Here is an 18,056-nt window from a genome sequence, read left to right on the forward strand (position 1 = left end):
ACTTCAGTTTAAGACAAAAATGATTTTAATGAATCAAAAAGACATTTAATTAATGATTATATTATAATAATTACATTTTACTTGTGAACCATTTTATTAGCTCGACTTTTTTTTTTGGAAGGAAAACAATACAACCATTATGATGTCTTAAAAAATCTCCTTGACTGACTTAACTGATAGGCAGGGTTTGAGAGTGTTTACTGATTAATTAAATTTTTTTTATTTGAATGACTGAAAAGATTACGGCCCACATGAAAATAGATAACAACTATTTTCTTATAGTCTACAAGTCCACTGTATTTTCATAGGATATTTTTTGTCTATAATCTTGTTGAGACAAGTGTCCAAATATGGAAATAAAAATACTGGGGATAAATGCTGATATTTATTGCATAATGGGTCCTGGCAGCTATTGAATTCTTTATTGGCTTTATACAAAATTGCTGACAAGGTTTAGGAGAGTATGCGTTTGGGATTGAGGGAGTATAATATATATCGACTAGTTATGGTAACTCTTCAATGCTGGAGGATAGATAGTTATGGTACCTTTTCAATGCCGGAGGATAGATTTTGGAAAGTGTCCAGTTCCTATTTGTAGAATGTGGTAAAAACTCTCCGTATTGTCTGATTGCTTGTGTGTGATCATTTTTATCGATGGATTGTGTTTTTGAAGAGCATGGCAAATGGCTAGGAATGATTATCATATAGATGCTTGTTATTCAGGGTTGTGCTTGGTGTTCTATTTGCTAGAATGGATTAAAATTTTTAATGACAAAAAAAAAGAAGCAATACTAGTATGGAGTGAAATATTTCTTTGAAATTTGTTGTGCAGTGTATTTAATATTCTAGAATATATTATATATTAATATATTTCTGGAGCAGAAGAGCTTTACAAAGATAAGGGAAAGTTAAAACTTTGTATCTATAAATGAAGAACTGATTAAGTATAATTGTAACATAAATTTGTGATACAAAAACAGACAGGGATGCCTGAAATGATTGGATTTATATTTAACATAAAGCATCTTTAGAATATTGAAAAAAAATGAAGCAAAATTTGGACGGAATATTATTATTGATTAAGTCCATACTAAATAAGCCATATGATTTAGTTAAACACAAAGAAATACTTGTTTTATTAATTGGACGGTCAAGGTATGACAATGAATTGACATTTTAGAAAAAAGGAAGTATAAGATTTGCGTTAAATGTTATATGTGGAGATAAATGTTCAAAAAGGGAGGTAATTTAGTAAAAAATATAAGTTTATACTAATTTCCAAATAGGAGGTTATCCAGTCAGAAATAAAAGTGGACAGACATATTCAATTACAAATATAAGAATAATCTTATTTCCGATAGGAGGTAACTCAGTAAAAACAGAAAGTGAAGACTTCTGTCAAAAAGGGAGGTAATTCAGTCAAAACAGAAAGTGGAGATTTATATCAAAAAGGGAGGTAATTCAGTCAGAACAATAAGTGGAGACTTATGTCAAAAAGGGAAGTGATTCAATGATAGAGGATGTATTACTGGTGATTCTTGAAATAGTGGCACTATGTCTGGAGGTACTCTGCTCAATCCTGAACATTTTGTCTCTACTTTTACTGGAAATGAGATTTTTCAATGTAGTTGAACCAGTAAGTCTAATTTCAAATTTTATAATTATTTCCCTTTTTAATTCTTTTAAAAAAAATGTTGCCAGGTAAAAAAAAAGAATAAATCATGTTATTTCCACCCTAATTTCATTTAATGGACTTGTACTGTTTTAAATTCAAGTAGTCAGAAGTGTACTAAATGCACTAAGTGTCATGGTTCAAACGTCATAGACATCGAGGCTCGGGCCTGGCTTCTTTTATTCTAATGGCATAGGCAATGAATATGTAACATAGCAGTGTAAGAATAATGATTATTCTTCACATTGTCATTCTATATCGGAGCTATGTAATTAACATATTAATAAATTACCACTTATGTAAAAGCTATTTTCACATTGTTAATTAATGTATTAAAATTTTTCAAGCGGATGAATGCATACTATTTCTATTGTTTTTAATTATGTACACATTTCATAGTTAAACTGTACCAGGAAGAAGGAAGTTAAGACAGTTCAGACAAAAATATGAATATAGAGAATACATGGTTGATGTTGGATTGGAGAAAGTTTATCCGGTGAGCGAGAAAGTGTATCTTAGCAAGCTTAAGCTAGCCAAGATTCACTTTTGCAGCGAACCGGATAAACCTTTTCCATCCCGATATCAACCATGTATTTTATTTATTCTGCTTTTGATCAATTGTTTTTAGATTATTTAAATGGTTTCATTCTGAATTTTCTCCGTTAAAACAGCGTCTATAATGTAGTTTTGTTTTGCTGCTAACCATGTGACGTCATCATATGACGTAATGACTGGAGATAGATAAGTTTATCCAGCTGATAATATAGACAGTAGCAGGATAAATATACAGAACAACCTCTCTTTGAAGATGATAATATACAAATGTAACTGCAGGTTCATTGTGAAAGTCTGTACTGGTTGCTAAAAATATCCCTTATAGGTCTTAAAGATTTAAGCATTCAAAGGACAAGATTCTCTTTCTCTTGCATATAGGATTTTCTATTGTTTACACTGGTGCTAGAAAAAAAAATCATCTTACCCACTCCATCCCCGTCCACCCCACACACATACAGACAACTAAAATCTTTGCCATCTTCACAGACCTGACTATTTGGGAGATCACAGATAACAAAAACACTAGGTCTGCACTGGATGCAAAGATAGATTTAGTTGCCTCTAGCAAGTTTGTAAGAGTGTTTTCTAAGACCATTTTTTGTGCTTAATAAAAACTTAACTCATGCTTTTCTGAGGCCATTTTTGTGCTTAATATTCCGTTCTTATATTGATTAGTATACTGTAGGCTATGATCATATTACCCTGTAAAGAGCTTGTTGTTTTATGCCGGGAGATCCCGGGTGTCAGTACCGACTAAAGTTCCATGTAATCGACAATTCGCTATTTAGAAATAATGTTCAGCCGATTGCTTTGATAAGGGCCAACAAATGCATCCATTTTAGATGTAATATTGATAAGGCAAACAAATTTATCCCCGATGTAATCAATTTTTGCTACTGCAATTAAGGCACGATTTATGAACTAATAAAATATTGAGACTATTAATATCTTGAAGAGACTACTGTACACACTGAACAATCGGCAGCTGATAATGAAATGCTAAATCAAATTTTTATGAGATAGTCTTCTTAAAGAAAGCTTCTTTCATCCAGCACAGAACAAAGTGTATAGATTTGTTCTTAATTGTTTCATGTCATTGAGAAAAGGTTCTTATCGTTTCAAGTGATATTTGAGATAAGATATGCAAATCAATGGTTCTCGCAATTTCATTGTGCGTTTGTGATAATGCATTTTATTGTGATAATGCATTTTATTGTGATAATGCATTTTAGTTATTGTTGCCTGAGGAACTCATATTTGCTACTTAAAACTCGACCTTTAATATTCATAGTCTATATCCATATTGGCTACCAGCTCCACTTTGCTTTTGTGCGTTCCTCCAGATACCAATATTGACTACTCAGGTCTCTTTTGGGAAAAGGCCCATTGCATAAATTGAGAAATTGGGAAATTCGAGAAATTTCAAAACATAAAAAAATAACTTAAACATGACTTTTTAAGTATTTTGGGAAAAGGCCCCTTGCATAAATTGAGAAATTTGAAAATTTGAGAAATTTTAAAACATGAAAAAATTAACTGAAACAGAACTTTTAAGTATTTTACCATGGGCGTGATCATACAACCTTCCACTTTTAGAAAAAAGTCAAACAAGTGCACAAAAGTTGAGACAATTTAGTATTCTGGATTGCTGTTTGGAATTTATTTTGGAAATTGGGGAAAAAAAGAGGTAACAAGTATTTTGGATTGGGAATGGGATCCTTATATTGCATCTTAAATGTTGCATACATTGACACTGGTTCACTTGATATTCTGTCTTAAATATTGCATACATTGAGACTGGTTCACTTAATATTTTGCCGTAAATGTTGCATACATTGAGACTGGTTCACTTTACATTCTGCCTTAAATGTTGCATACATTGAGACTGGTTCACTTTATATTCTGCCTTAACTATTTCATACATTGAGACTGGTTCACTTTATATTCTGCCTTAAATATTGCATACATTGAGACTGGTTCACTTGACGGGTTCACTTAATATTCTGCCTTAAATGTTGCATACATTAAGACTGGTTCACTTGACTGGTTCACTTAATATTCTGCTTTAAATGTTGCATACATTGAGACTGGTTTACTTGACTGGTTCACTTTATATTCTACCTTAAATGTTGCATACATTGAGACTGGTTCACTTAATATTCTGCCTTAAATATTGCATACATTAAGACTGGTTCACTTGACTGGTTCACTTAATATTCTGCCTTAAATGTTGCATACATTGAGACTGGTTCACGTAATATTCTGCCATAAATGTTACATACATTTGGTGGGTTTTGTTTCATACAATTTTGCTCCCCTTGGGATAGATTAGCACTTTGTATGCATATTTTATATCATCCATCAAATCTCCCTGTCATAATATTAACCACAACAAATATATATTATTGATCCCTTTATAGGTTCCAGAAAAAAAGTTTTGTTTCTTGGATTTCTGTGAGTTAAAGCTGGAATAGAATTTCATCTTTAACATGAAACTTGTAATTTCATAATGTTAAATACTGGTGAATTGTATCAAAGTAGCCTGATTTTTCCAGGATTGTAAAAGATAAAAATGAAATGTGGACCTAACAGTCGACCAGCCTCAAAATTTTAGGAGGCGATGCATTGCATTCTTGTCCCATATGTGATGCCCAAGTACAACAATATCCATACAAATTACATTAAAAGGTTGGTGCCAGTAGAACAGTGAATAACAGAATCCCTTAATAAAGCTTTAAACAAAAATTACAGAAATCTCTTCAATTACACCAGTATTTAGGTACCCTTTAGGATGTTATAGTTCTGTGATTGGAAACTAAAAAGAATTAATAAGTAATCTTTCAAAATTAAATTAAAATCAATTACATCTATCTAGATACCCTTTAGGACTTTTTGTGGTTCTCTGATTGGGAGTTAAATAGAATGAATTAATAATCTTTCAAAATTTAATTGAAAATCGCCTTCCTTCAATTACCTTAAGTACTTTCATTTATAAAGGAAGCCAGAAATTGTGTTATTTGGTCGTAAGAATCCTGTCACTTGATGAATTGAATCTTTAAGTGTGGGTAATTATTTTCCAATTATTGCGGGGAGAAATTGCATTAGTCCTTAAATGGTATAGCATAATCACAATGCTGAGAACTTCCGGACTTTCATGTTGTTGAAGGAAAAATTGTAAAGGATAAAGACCACTTGCATTAAGTTGCATTAATCATTTTGGAGTGAGTGTTAAAAGTGTGTTTAAATTGTTCATATTGTAGAATGTTGAGTGTTTAAGGCCATTAAAAATAAATGTTTGTTCCTCGTTCTTGGACCCGGAAAAAAATATTGTGATAAAATGTATACATGTATGGTCATCTCAAAAGCAGCATCATTCCAGATTGATGCCAATTAATTATTTAGTTTGTTAAGTTTTGAAGAAATTATTGCTGCGCCATTGTTGTCATCATGCAAAAACTTTAATGTTGCTGTAGTACACAGGCAGTACACCGTGAAGCTAAAGCAGTGCCCCGGAATTAGTTGGGAAAGTCCCACATTTGCAAAGTACCGGACAATATTTAGTCTGAAATAAAACTTTTCTGCTGATAAAACATAATGATGATGTAAAATGCTGAAGTTCTACTGTCTGTCAAATAACTGTCCAACTGCTGCAAAATTTGATAATTCAACTGCAGCTAAAAGGGAATTTCGCACACTTTATTGATTGTTTGTAAATTACCTGTCACTTGTTGGTCTGGCTGTAAGGAGCCTGCAATTATATTTCAATTACAGTATTTCAGGCTAGCTGTGACAGTGACATGTTCTGTGTATTGTAGTTTTATTTCAGACTGCACCATTTCCTGCTTTTAACAAAATAAACCCAAGTTTTACAAGAAATTGCACGATTTTGCTAGAATTTTGTTTCCTGACTCCTTTAAGTTTGGTATGACTAATAGATTTAGGCAACAGATTTTTTTTTTGGAAGCTCCCCAGAACATGAAAAGTGTGTACTGGGCTATAATATGGCAAGTAGGCGTTTATTTATTGTCACAGGGTGAGAAAAACGTGTAGCCTGACTGGGACTCAAACCCGTGACCGGGTCAGAATACCGACTGAGCTAGCCGGTTGCTTGCACATCTTCTCCTGTAAATAGTGAACAGTACTGAACCGTGTCATTATGGGCTATGAAATTAGTGAAACATCATATTTTGGTGCAAGAAAGTCATGTTTTTAAAATCAACCCCCCCAAAAAAAACACACAAAAAAAACAAACAAAAAAAACTAATTGATTATCACAGGATTTGATACATTATTTACCTAGCTACCCACCTTGTTTGCTGAGGATAGATAGTTTAATATCTACTCCATGTGACCAACTCAAACCAAATCTACCCCCAATGCCAATACCCAAACCAAAAGAATTTACTCTGTCATAACTATGACTTATTTGCAGTGCATTAATTGCTCTATGATTGAAGTCACCAGAACTGTTTGAACTTAAAAGAAACTTTGAAGACTTTCTTGAGAAATTCTTTTTATATTCCCTCTATTTAGGATTACCTCTTACTGTACAAGATTAGAATTGATTTCTGGTTGTAATTGAATTCAAACCCAAGCAGGGAAGTTTGGAGTTGTGTTATTTAATTTTCCTCCAAACCTGACTGTATTAATTAATTATTGAGGAAAGCTTTCGAAATTGTTGTGTCTTAAGAGAACAGGCTTCTGTCTTGATTGTTTTCTATACTGAGACATCTTTGGGTTCATAAAGTCTATTTTTGGAAACCAGTCTACTATTTCTGGAAATTGATTGGTTGTTAAGTTTGAGGATTGACCAATGACTGAGTTGAGATGTCTTTGTCTGTGACTGAATAAAAATACTTTTAAAAAAGTTGTTTTTAGCTGAATAGGGTGAGCTATGGTGCAAGTGCAAGTTATTATCACCAAAACTTATGAAGTGAATGGGTTGAAACTCCACACACTTGTTCTCTGTGATTATCTAACATGTTGGCACAGGTCCTATAACTCTGTGCACCTTTTACAGAGTGATGCGCCTTTTCTTAGTGTCAAATACTGGAACATTCAAGTGCACAGCGTTTTTTTTTATTTGATAAATTACTTGTTGTAGAAAATTGAAAGTAAATAATCACTCAGTTATTGTACAACAACATTGACCTGGCACTCTTGCATTTGACCCTGTAGTCGGTATATTCTGTAAACTTTATGATCTACCTGTAAATCAGTATAAATGTAAACATCGAATTGATTAAATTGTGTAAATTAAAAATCCATCTAAGCGCAGTTGTTAAGGGGGTTTCAATTCACTTGAAGAATGTAGACGAATTCTGGTAGGTTTGAATCCTATTACAGCACCTTATTTTTTATATTTAAAATTGCCATTCTCTCAAAACTATTGCAAATCTTTTATTTGTGTGTACCAACAGTGTAGTATTTATAATAATTGCCTTTATAGCGCGTATGCGCTAACGCATAAACGATTTCATAATGTCACAAAAAGATTCTGTTATAAAAAATATTATACTGTTATAAAATAAAAAAATATATAATTGTGTATAAAAACACCACTTAAATGGTTTTCTAACACTAGGTGTAGTAAAACTTTTTCAAATAAATTCTTGCGAGTAAATTAAAAAAATTATAACGGGGTGTAGGTTAAGGACCGAACCATAGACCTTTAGATCGGAAGTCCGACATCTATACCAATACACCACAACTCACTGACGAGTGAACTTAGCAAATATATAGATATATTTGATAGATACTGGTCAGTGTTTATTCAAATGACCTTTACGAAAGTTAATGAAGTGCCAGGTCAATATTGTTGGACAAAACCCAAGAATTATACATAGTAATATATATTCTTAGACCAATCAACAAATCATGAAATTACAAATTAGTCAACAAATCATGAAATTACAAATTAGTCAACCAATCATGAAATTACAAATTAGTCAACCTTTATTGTTCTGCTTCTATCTGAGTGATTGTGAAATGACAGCTACATTATGTAGTACTGACTCTTCAAAGATCTGTAATCATTTTACATCAAGAAAACAATGCTGGAATTGTCTTTCATGTAATAATTAGTGAGTCCTATCAACTGAGCTAAAACATCTGTAAATGTGAGCTAATGATGGCTGTAGTATTGTGTTATATGTTCGCATGTATTCTCTTGTAAATAATGAGCCAATCAGATGTTTATTTTCAGTCAAGATAAGAACCAGTTGTTTGTCAATAATTAAGAAAGTTGAAGAAAAATAACACCAGTCTTGTGCCAGATACAAGTTAATAAACTTGTAAAACTATTTTGGCGTCCTTGGCCGAATGGGTAGGGTCCTTGACATCAAATCACTATCCCCTTGCCACTGTGTGGTGTAATCCCACTGTGTGGTGTTATCCCACTGTGTGGTATAATCCCACTGTGTGGTGTAATCCCACTGTGTGGTGTTATCCCACTGTGTGGTGTAATCCCACTGTGTGGTGTAATCCCACTGTGTGGTGTTATCCCACTGTGTGGTGTTATCCCACTGTGTGGTTTAATCCCACTGTGTTGTGTAATCCCACTGTGTGGTTTAATCCCACTGTGTTGTGTAATCCCACTGTGTGGTGTAATCCCACTGTGTGGTGTTATCCCACTGTGTGGTTTAATCCCACTGTGTGGTGAAATCCCACTGTGGACTTCGGATTCTTTCAATATATTAGGGAGCTAATAATCCAGCTAGCTGAAAGGTGGTTCTACTTACATGCCTGCCCGTGCCTGAAATATTATGCATAGAGATGCATGTAAGGTCTTAATTCCTCCACCAATGAAGCTAGACAATTGCCATTATGACCATTACTACATGTCAGTGTTACTTATTTGTAATTTCAACTACAACATTTAATCTTGCCCTGGACTAAGGCAGTGATTTTCCCCTGTATTTTACAGTCAAATATTCGTACACTAAATATTCACCAAAACCATGACTTAACGGCATCTGACAATTATCAGGATTAATTTAATTGACTGAAAGACAGAAAGCTGAATACTATGCATGTTGAATTGAATTGAAATTGAAAAAGTTGTAATTTGATATCAGGTTTCCCCCATTTTCTGGTTTATCACTCTTTATTTTCCCCTTCAGGAAGCCACATTGGAAAAAAAACATTGTTGAAGAAGCTCATAATTCATCTTGCTTACAGATTATTGATTCTGATCCAATGAGAGTTTCTGTGATTGAAATGATGCAGAGTGGGTGCTTATGTTTTATTTTCCTCGACTAGTTAAGTTAGAAAGTTACCAAATGACAAAGTAGAATTGTCACTCAAAGCCAATTAACCAAAGAAACTTCATAGTAATTTAATGACATGAGTTTTGGAAAAAAAGTAGCTGCTAAATTTGAATATTTTGCCTCTTTAGTATATTAATTAATCTGTAAAGTAGAATTAATTGGCATCATTATATTACCTGATTTAGCATGCTTGAGTTTAACCCAATACTGTATTTGATTTGACAAAAAATGAACTTTACATTTACAAGTCATTTCTACCTATCAAAGTGCCTGCTGTCATCTTTAACATCATTATCAGTTTAACATTTGTGGAAAAATATTATCATAAAAAATAACAACATTATCTGAGGAACCTATCAAATATTTGTTGTGTTGTGCTAGAGAGGTTTTAAACTGATGGGTTTTCTGAAAATTTAAAAGGGGAAACTGTACAGCCCCCTTTTTGTTTTATTTTTAACCCCCCCCCCCCCCCCCACCCAAACAGATGAGTTTGGCACCAAATTTAAAAATTTTTTATTTTTCATTTTTTCATATATTAGAAAATAATTTTAAATTTCATTGGTATTTTGGAAATTAATAGATGGTTCAGAAAAACAAAAAAAGATCCTGATGGGGGAATTTTTGGGGAAAACATTTGAACTATTGGTTTTTTTTGCCATTTGATTTTTATGATAAATTAATTAAAATTTGCCAGTATATCCAACCCCAGTATGGGGCATATTCTAGTTTCCAGTAAAATTGAAATTAAGAAACAAATAATTTAAATTAGGAAAATTTAAATAGGGAAAAATTAATGATTTAGTGGGGGGATTTAAAGTAGCCCAAACCCTTAGTGAGTTAAGGAAACCCCTTTAATAGCAAAAAATAAATGACTGGGAAAAACAAGTTTTAAATACAACCCTAAGGGGAGGTTTTGGAAAATTTTAAAAAGGGAACAGTTTTGTTTTCGTAAGGGGTTTAAATAGAAAACCATAAGTGGGGTTTTAAGGGGCTTGAGTAGGGGAAAAAGTTAGTGGGGTAAGGGGGGCTTAAAATAGGGAACAATTAGTAATTTGGGTTTTTAGTAACTATCATAAAATAAAGACTTTAAGTATCAAACATAAAATGAAATAAAAGGCCTTTTAAATATAAACCCCTTAAATGAGTAAAGGACTTAAAAGTAGTAACGGGATTAAATGAGTTTAAAGGACCCTTAAGTAAACCAAAACCCTTAAATGGAAATAAAAGAAAAAGGTTAAAATTTTTAAAATTAAAAGGGTTAAAGAAACCATTTTAAACCAAAATAAGTAAAATATTTACTTTTGTGTGGTATTTAAAAACTTTTTTAATATTAAAATTTAAATTTAAATTTTTAAAACATAATTTTAATAAAATATTTTCAAAAAAGCCCCTTTAATGTAAAACCAAAAACCCGAAACAAAAAGTTGGGTTGGGCCCAACAAAATTTTACAGAGATTTCTTGTGACCCCATATTTAATAATTTAATGTTACTCTATCTCTCCTTATTAAAATGTTTTCCCGATTAATTTATTTGCACTTGATATAGGGAAATGAAATAAAAAAATGTAATTATTTTTTCGCTGAATGTTTCCCCGAGAGACCAGGACCAAATTTTAAAAATGATTTGGGGTCAATTCTCTCCCCGTCACTCTTTTCCCAAAAACTGTGGGTGCCCTTCCCTTCTAATGACATTTTACGTAAATTTTTCAAACCCCCTTTTCCAATTTAATTTGCCCATTTTAGTATTGGGTTTTCCTTTTCCCCATGTCATGTTTTTTTTTGATGGCAAACCCTAAATTAAGTTTTTTTGATGGTTTTAAAATTTTAGCTTTCATTTAAAAAATTTTTGTTTACTTTAAATTTGGAGGATGGTAAAATTTAGTTTTTTTAAAGTTGTATTTGGGGTCCAATTTCTGATAAGTGTCCTGTTTCTCTTTTTTATGTTGCCATAAAAAATTTTAATTTAAGTTTTTATGAAAAATTTTGTTTTTCTAATTGAGAGAATGGTAAAATTTATTTTATTTTTAAAATTGGGTGGGTGGGTTTTATTTTATAAAAAATACAGTAAAAAAACCCCCTATTAAGGAAACCCCCAATGGGGGCTGTACCAAAAAAGGGGCCCGGGAAAGTAAAATAGGTTTTCAAATGCAAGGGTGGGGTCAAATATAGAAAAAAAAAACAACAAAGCAATGGAACTGAAACTGGTGGTCTTAATAATGGATAAATGGGATGGTCTTAATTTTAGATTATATTTTCTATTGACTAAAAAACAAGAAATTTTTTTTTTTTAAAAAAACTGGGCTGAATAGTTTGGGTTTCCCCCTTTTAAATTAGGGTTTTAAAACTTGAAAGGGGATAAGTGGGAACCCTTTTGTTCTTATTAATGGGTTTCTCATGAATCTTTTCCCCTTGAACTTAACTAGTAATTAATGTCATACGAGAAAAAAAGCTCCATGAGCCCCCAAAATAAAGGGGAATTTTAAACCCAAAAAATATTTTTTTTGGTTTGAGAGGCCCGAAAACCTTTAACCCATTAAAAACCACCCCTTTTTTTTTATTAAGACCCCCTTTTAAACCCTTAAAAATCACCCTTTAAACCATTAAGACCATCTTTTTTACTTTTTAAAAGGCCCTCCTTTTTTAAATTTTAAACCCAAATTTAAAACAAACCCCTTTTAACCCAAATTAAAGGGGCCCCCCTGGCCAATTAAGTAAAGGGCTTTTTCATAAATTTAAAGAGGGGCTTTTGTTAAAAAAAATAACCAAGGGGCAATTTAAAGAAACCCGCGAAAATTTTTTGCCCCAATAAAGTAGTATTTGGAAAATTTTTTCCCGGGGTTTTCTGAGGGAGGAAAAGCTTTCTTTGAAAAAATGATCTTGGGAAAAACATGTTAGGCATAAATAAGAATAGCATCAAATCATTTGCCCCTGGGTTTGGGGATTCAAATCCAGGCTCTATTTTTTAAATTATTTTCCCTTAAAAAAAATTTTAAAGGAAATTTTTGGAAAGTTCATTTTTAAAAAATTTTTGTAAGAGTTACAAATTTGTCTAAATTTCAATGCCCCCCTTTCTCCCCCGGGCAAGGGAAATTTCCCCTCACCTGTTTTTAAAGTGTATATTCCCAAACCCTTTTTTGTATCGGGTTTTTATAACAAAAGGTTTTATTGAGAAAGATTAATAAATTATTTATTATTTCTAAGATATCATTTAGTGAGAAAACTCATGAACAAATCATCACCAGGAAGTTTTGTTGTAAAACATTTATCCTCAATGAAAACTTTGACCTAGAAATTACCTGGAAACACAAAAAATATTGATTGTAATCACAAAGGAAAACAAAGAACAACAGTCAATGTTTGTGTATGATATAATGTTGTAAATGTGCCAAGTATTGTTATTATACCATCTTATCATCATACACTCCCACCTCCCAGGTCTGTTAGGCTATATTACTAGTCTACTGTATAACAAAATGATAAAGAAGTACACCTGTGATTGACAGTCAGTAATCAAAAAAATGTGATGGTCTTTTGTCCAAAAGTGAGATAGCCTTTATCCAAAAGTGTGATGATCTTTGCCCAAAAGTGTGATGGTCTTTGTCCAAAATTGTAATGGTCTTTGTCCAAAGGTGTGATAGTCTTTGTCCAAAAGTGTAATGGTCTTTGTCCAAAGGTGTTATGGTCTTTGTCCAAAGTTGTGATGGTCTTTGTCCAAAAGTGTGATGGTCTTTGTCCAAAAGTGTGATGGTCTTTGTCCAAAGGTGTGATGGTCTTTGTCCAAAAGTGTGATGGTCTTTGTCCAAATGTGTGATGATCTTTGTTCAAAAGTGTGGTGGTCTTTGTCCAAATGTGTGATGGTCTTAATCCAAATGTGTGATGGTCTTTGTCCAACAGTGTGATGATCTTTGTCTAAAGGTGTGATTGTCTTTGTCCAAAAGTGTGATGGTCTTTTTCTTAAAATGTGATGGTCTTTGTCCAAAAGTATGATGGTCTTGTCCAAAAGTGTGATGATCTTTGTCCAAAAGTGTGATGGTCTTTGTCCAAATGTGTGATTGTCTTTGTCCAAAAGTATGATGGTCTTTGTCCAAAAGTGTGATTGTCTTTGTCCAAAAGTGTGATGGGCTATGCTTAGGAATGCAATAGGTTCTTTATCTTAAGTTTGATAGTATGTCAAAATTGCTATACCTTTTGCTGTACCTTTTGTCTAAAAGTTAAATGTCTAAATATTCCAGCTGGCATAGGTAAAATTGGTTGAAAGTTAAGTTGTTAGCCTTTAAGGGTTTCAAACAGAAAAAAATCCAACCAGAAAAAAACAACAAAAAGCGAATCAAACAGAAAAAATACTGATGTATGTACCTTAAGAAATATATAAACTGTCTGCAAAAATATTTCTTACCTAACATTGAATAATTGCTTACAGATGTGAAATCGGTTAAATGGAAATGCCTCTACCTGTAGAAATCAGACTTTCATCTAGATAAAACAGAGCTGAATTGATACCAGACTTTTTATCCTAGTTTGATCACTACTGTAAATATCTCCAGGGAAATGGGAAAATAAAACAAATTTTGGATGATTTCATGGTGTTCTTAAAATTCAACAGCTATGTTTGATTTTTTTTGTTTCAGTTTTAAGCACAGATGAACATGTAGTCAGTCTTGTGTCTGTCCATGGCCCAGTGGTGAAGGTCATTGATTTCAAACCACTTGCCCCGAACCGTTGTGGGTTCCAATCCTGACAGGGACTTTGAATTCTTTCATGTCAGGAAGTTATCCAGTTTTCTTACAGATTGTGTGGGTAGTCCAAGGTAGGGTGCCTGTTTCTGTCTGAAATGATGCATTGGAGGGTACCCGAGGTCTTTCTCCACCAGTAAAGTTGGAAGGTCGACCTACGCTGTGTTAGTGTGACTTAAAACACCCAACCAAAAAAAAAAATGATCATCATTCCTCACATTTTCTCCAACACACTTATATTGTGGTGAAGTTGATCATTAATTGTGGAGAAAATTTTCAGCAGCAAGTGAATTAACCTTTCAAGTTTAATCAAGTTTTAAGTTTGATTGAGTCAGATTTAAGCAAGATTTACGACTGATACTGTGTTCAAGGTCAATTTTATTTGTTTTTAATTTCGGGCTCTACAAAAGAGGGTTTATGGTATGTAGGTAAATGCTGGTAAAAAAAATGAAGGCTTTCTGTAAGTGATGCCAAGAATTGTGAAGAGTTTTAAGCACTGAGTGCTTTATGCATCATACCTGTGTATAACAGGCAATAACGCTGTAAATGTTCAACATGAATATGAGGATTTACATCCGTTTTACATTCCTAAATGTCAATAAAAAGTGGTAAACTTTGGCAAACTTTTGTGATGCAGTTTTGTTACAGGGAATATGTTCATATGTTAATATTATCAGTTAAATAGAGGAAAACTGTGTTTGTACAAATAATTCTGTGTTAAAATGTGATTATATGTAATGACGATATACTGTACTGATTATATTATAAACTGTTTGGAGTTGGAATATGTTCCGTGATTTTTGACCAGAGTTTGGATTTTAAACTGTGCTTGATTTATATTTTTATAAATATAAAGAGAAAAGAAGCTGTGTTTATGAGCTATATATTCTTTTGATACAAACAGTTAGTTAAACATTTCAGGTGTTACCTTGGAAATGATTCTGTGTTTGACCATGTGCTTTAAAATCCTAGGTGAAACCTTCAGGGATTAACTTATGTATTGAATTAGGGTATAATTATACCAGAATAGGCTGGTAATTAATTGTGTAATTAGTGAAACCTTTAATCTTTAACAATTGAGTTTCATGACTAGTAATCTATATATAATCATAAATGTCAGCAAAATTGGTGTTTTTGACTTTAATATTTAAAGAACTTTAAAAAAAGTAAGAAATGTTCCTTAAACCTTGACCTTTGAATTTGCCGAGCTTAATTCTTTTTCAAAGTAACCGAGATTTCAGTATCGAGGAAACAAAAAAATTAAATTTATAGACTACATGGATGTGCAGGCTCAGGTCTGGCTCTATACTGGTGGCAAAGGCTTATATACTGGTTAACAATTTTGATAAAACATTTATTGTAGCTTGTCATGGAGGAATGGTGATAAAAATAGAAATGATTATTAAATAGGAATAAATCATTGATATAAAAAGATAACTTTGTTTGTTGAGTGGCACACTGGTTCAGTATAATAAAACTTCATATAGTTTACCATAAAACTGGCTATAAAATTATCAAATGCTATGCTTTAACATTCTGTATTGAATGGATTTTAATCCCCAACCATGCTAAATATTTGAAATGGACTTGTCCATCTTTCAAACATGACTGAACCATTCATTATTTTTAGGTAAAATTTCAAAAATAAGTATTGAATGAACACAGAGCTGACCATGGTCATGCCATCTGATTTTGGTCTGCACTGGTTGATTGGTAGATGCAGTGTCGATCCACAAGCAGGGTATAAAGATATTTAACATTAGGTACTGATATGATGAATCAAAATTCCATAGCACTTGATGAAGGTTGGCTTGGCTCTTGAGTTGACTGGAAAAGGAATTGTTATATAGTTGCGCTGCACCTGACCAATTTAATTTTGTAAATATGTACATATAAACTTATTAACCTATACTTATTGTACATTTCCTAACACAGCTGAACATTTCACCATATAACCAACTTAACCAACTCTTGGACTCTGACTGATTTGTGTATATATTGCCAGAAAATTTAGCTCTACTAATTAACCTGTTAATGAATGAATGTCGGAGTCCATACAACACTGATGTAACTCATTAACCTTATAGAACAAGTTAAGACAGTGTTGCGATCATCCAGTGTTGCTATAATATGTTCTATCTGATGTAAGAATGTTATAACATTTATTAATACATAATACGAAACAGTAATGCCTTTCATACAAGGTTAATTAATTTCTTAATTACATTGCTACTCAAAATATTCTCTCATTTATATTATAATTGGGAGTTGATACAGGTAATATGTAATGTAGTGCTGTACATGTATATAAAGTACATGCAAGATGAGGTTTGCCATTAATCTACTGAATTATATAATGTGGTTTAAACCTTGTCTGTGGTTTGAGCTTAAAATAACATTTCAAAAAGATGCATGTTTAAATATTCTATTTACTGTGATTTGAACCATGGACTTGTCCCACTTACATTTTGGGACTGTCCATTATCAATTTTAGGGATATCAATTGGAGTATTTATAGTTTGTCAGCCAACAGTATAGAGCCTGGTCAGACTGCAGGGACATGCAGGCTAGCCAGGCTCTATACTGGTGGCAAAGGCTTAACACTTTGGGTTCCAGCACTGTAAGGGTTAAATTAAGAAGGATCAATTTAAACAGCTGTCACTTATTGCTGTCATGTAACTTTGAATGATCACTGGGTACATTTCTAACATGGTTTAACCATTTAAGTTTAAGAAAGCATTTGATATGAACATATAAGGGTCACTTTAAAAATCTTGTATTTTAATTGTGTGCTTTAAAATGGGCTTCCTGAATAGCTTTCAATGATGTATTTCTAATTGCTGTGATTTGAACTTTAAAAAGGGCTGCAAATGCTTGTTACTGAGGGCTGAAAACTTCAAAAATGCTAGGGTAAAAATCATAGATTATGGCCGAGTGGTTTATGCATCTGACTAGTATTCAAAGGATTGCTGACCGCGTGGGTTCAAACCCAGTCAGAGGCAAGCTGTTGTTTCCTTGAGCAAGAAACTTTACATTCATTGCTTAGTACTTGGTTGGTTCCAGGAACGGATTTGCAAGTGTTTCAATAAGCTTATAGCTTCCAACATAATCAAACTAATATAAATTTTTATAAACTAAAAAAAACTAACTTTATACATGTAACCATTGTTTTGTTTAATTCTTAGGTATAAAGTATGTCAGAAATGTTTTTGTAGTTAGATAACTAAAGACTTTTCAGTACCTGTCCAAAATTCTTTGAATACAAAAACTGAGACAAATAAATTAACATTGTAGTCTGATAATCATTGATAGATGGAGATAAGATAATAAATTGCAACTGTGCAGCAGACATTATTAAACAAGCTTCTGAAGACACAGACTAATGTCTCAGAATGCAAGTTTCTAAAGACACAGACTTGTCTCAGAAAACAAGCTCTTACCAATACAGACTGTCTTATGCAGAAATTGATTGGGGCTGAAAACTTAGTTAAAAATAAGTAATTGAGTTATTTTTCAGAATATAAATGAAGCATTTTCTTGGTTTAAACTATTGATTAACTCTACTACAAGACAAATTGCATGTTTTTTGAAGATAGAAAAGGAGTTATTTAAAACTTTAACCAAATTCTAGCTGGAAAAAGCAGGCTTGATGCCACCAGTATAAAGTCAGGCCAGCTTTATGCTTATGACTAAAGTTTTACTACATGAATATGACGCCACTGGTTAATGTTTTGATCTTGAAATTTCTTGCTGCATTAACTTACTTTGAGATTTGTAACCCAACCTCCTATAAAAAAGGACTTCAGGATTTTGAAACCCTTGATAAAG

At 32.6% G+C, this 18,056-nt stretch overlaps 1 protein-coding gene across 1 annotated transcript in view; it reads left to right on the top strand.

Moving 5' to 3' along the window:
• LOC132712696 (uncharacterized) overlaps nt 1–18,056 on the top strand; it is a 53,248-nt gene that overhangs the window by 10,246 nt on the left and 24,946 nt on the right. The window lies entirely within an intron of this gene.

Source organism: Ruditapes philippinarum, unplaced genomic scaffold (assembly GCF_026571515.1).
Source record: "Ruditapes philippinarum isolate M1 unplaced genomic scaffold, ASM2657151v2 ctg2479_1_1_1_1, whole genome shotgun sequence".
NCBI lineage: Eukaryota > Metazoa > Mollusca > Bivalvia > Venerida > Veneridae > Ruditapes > Ruditapes philippinarum.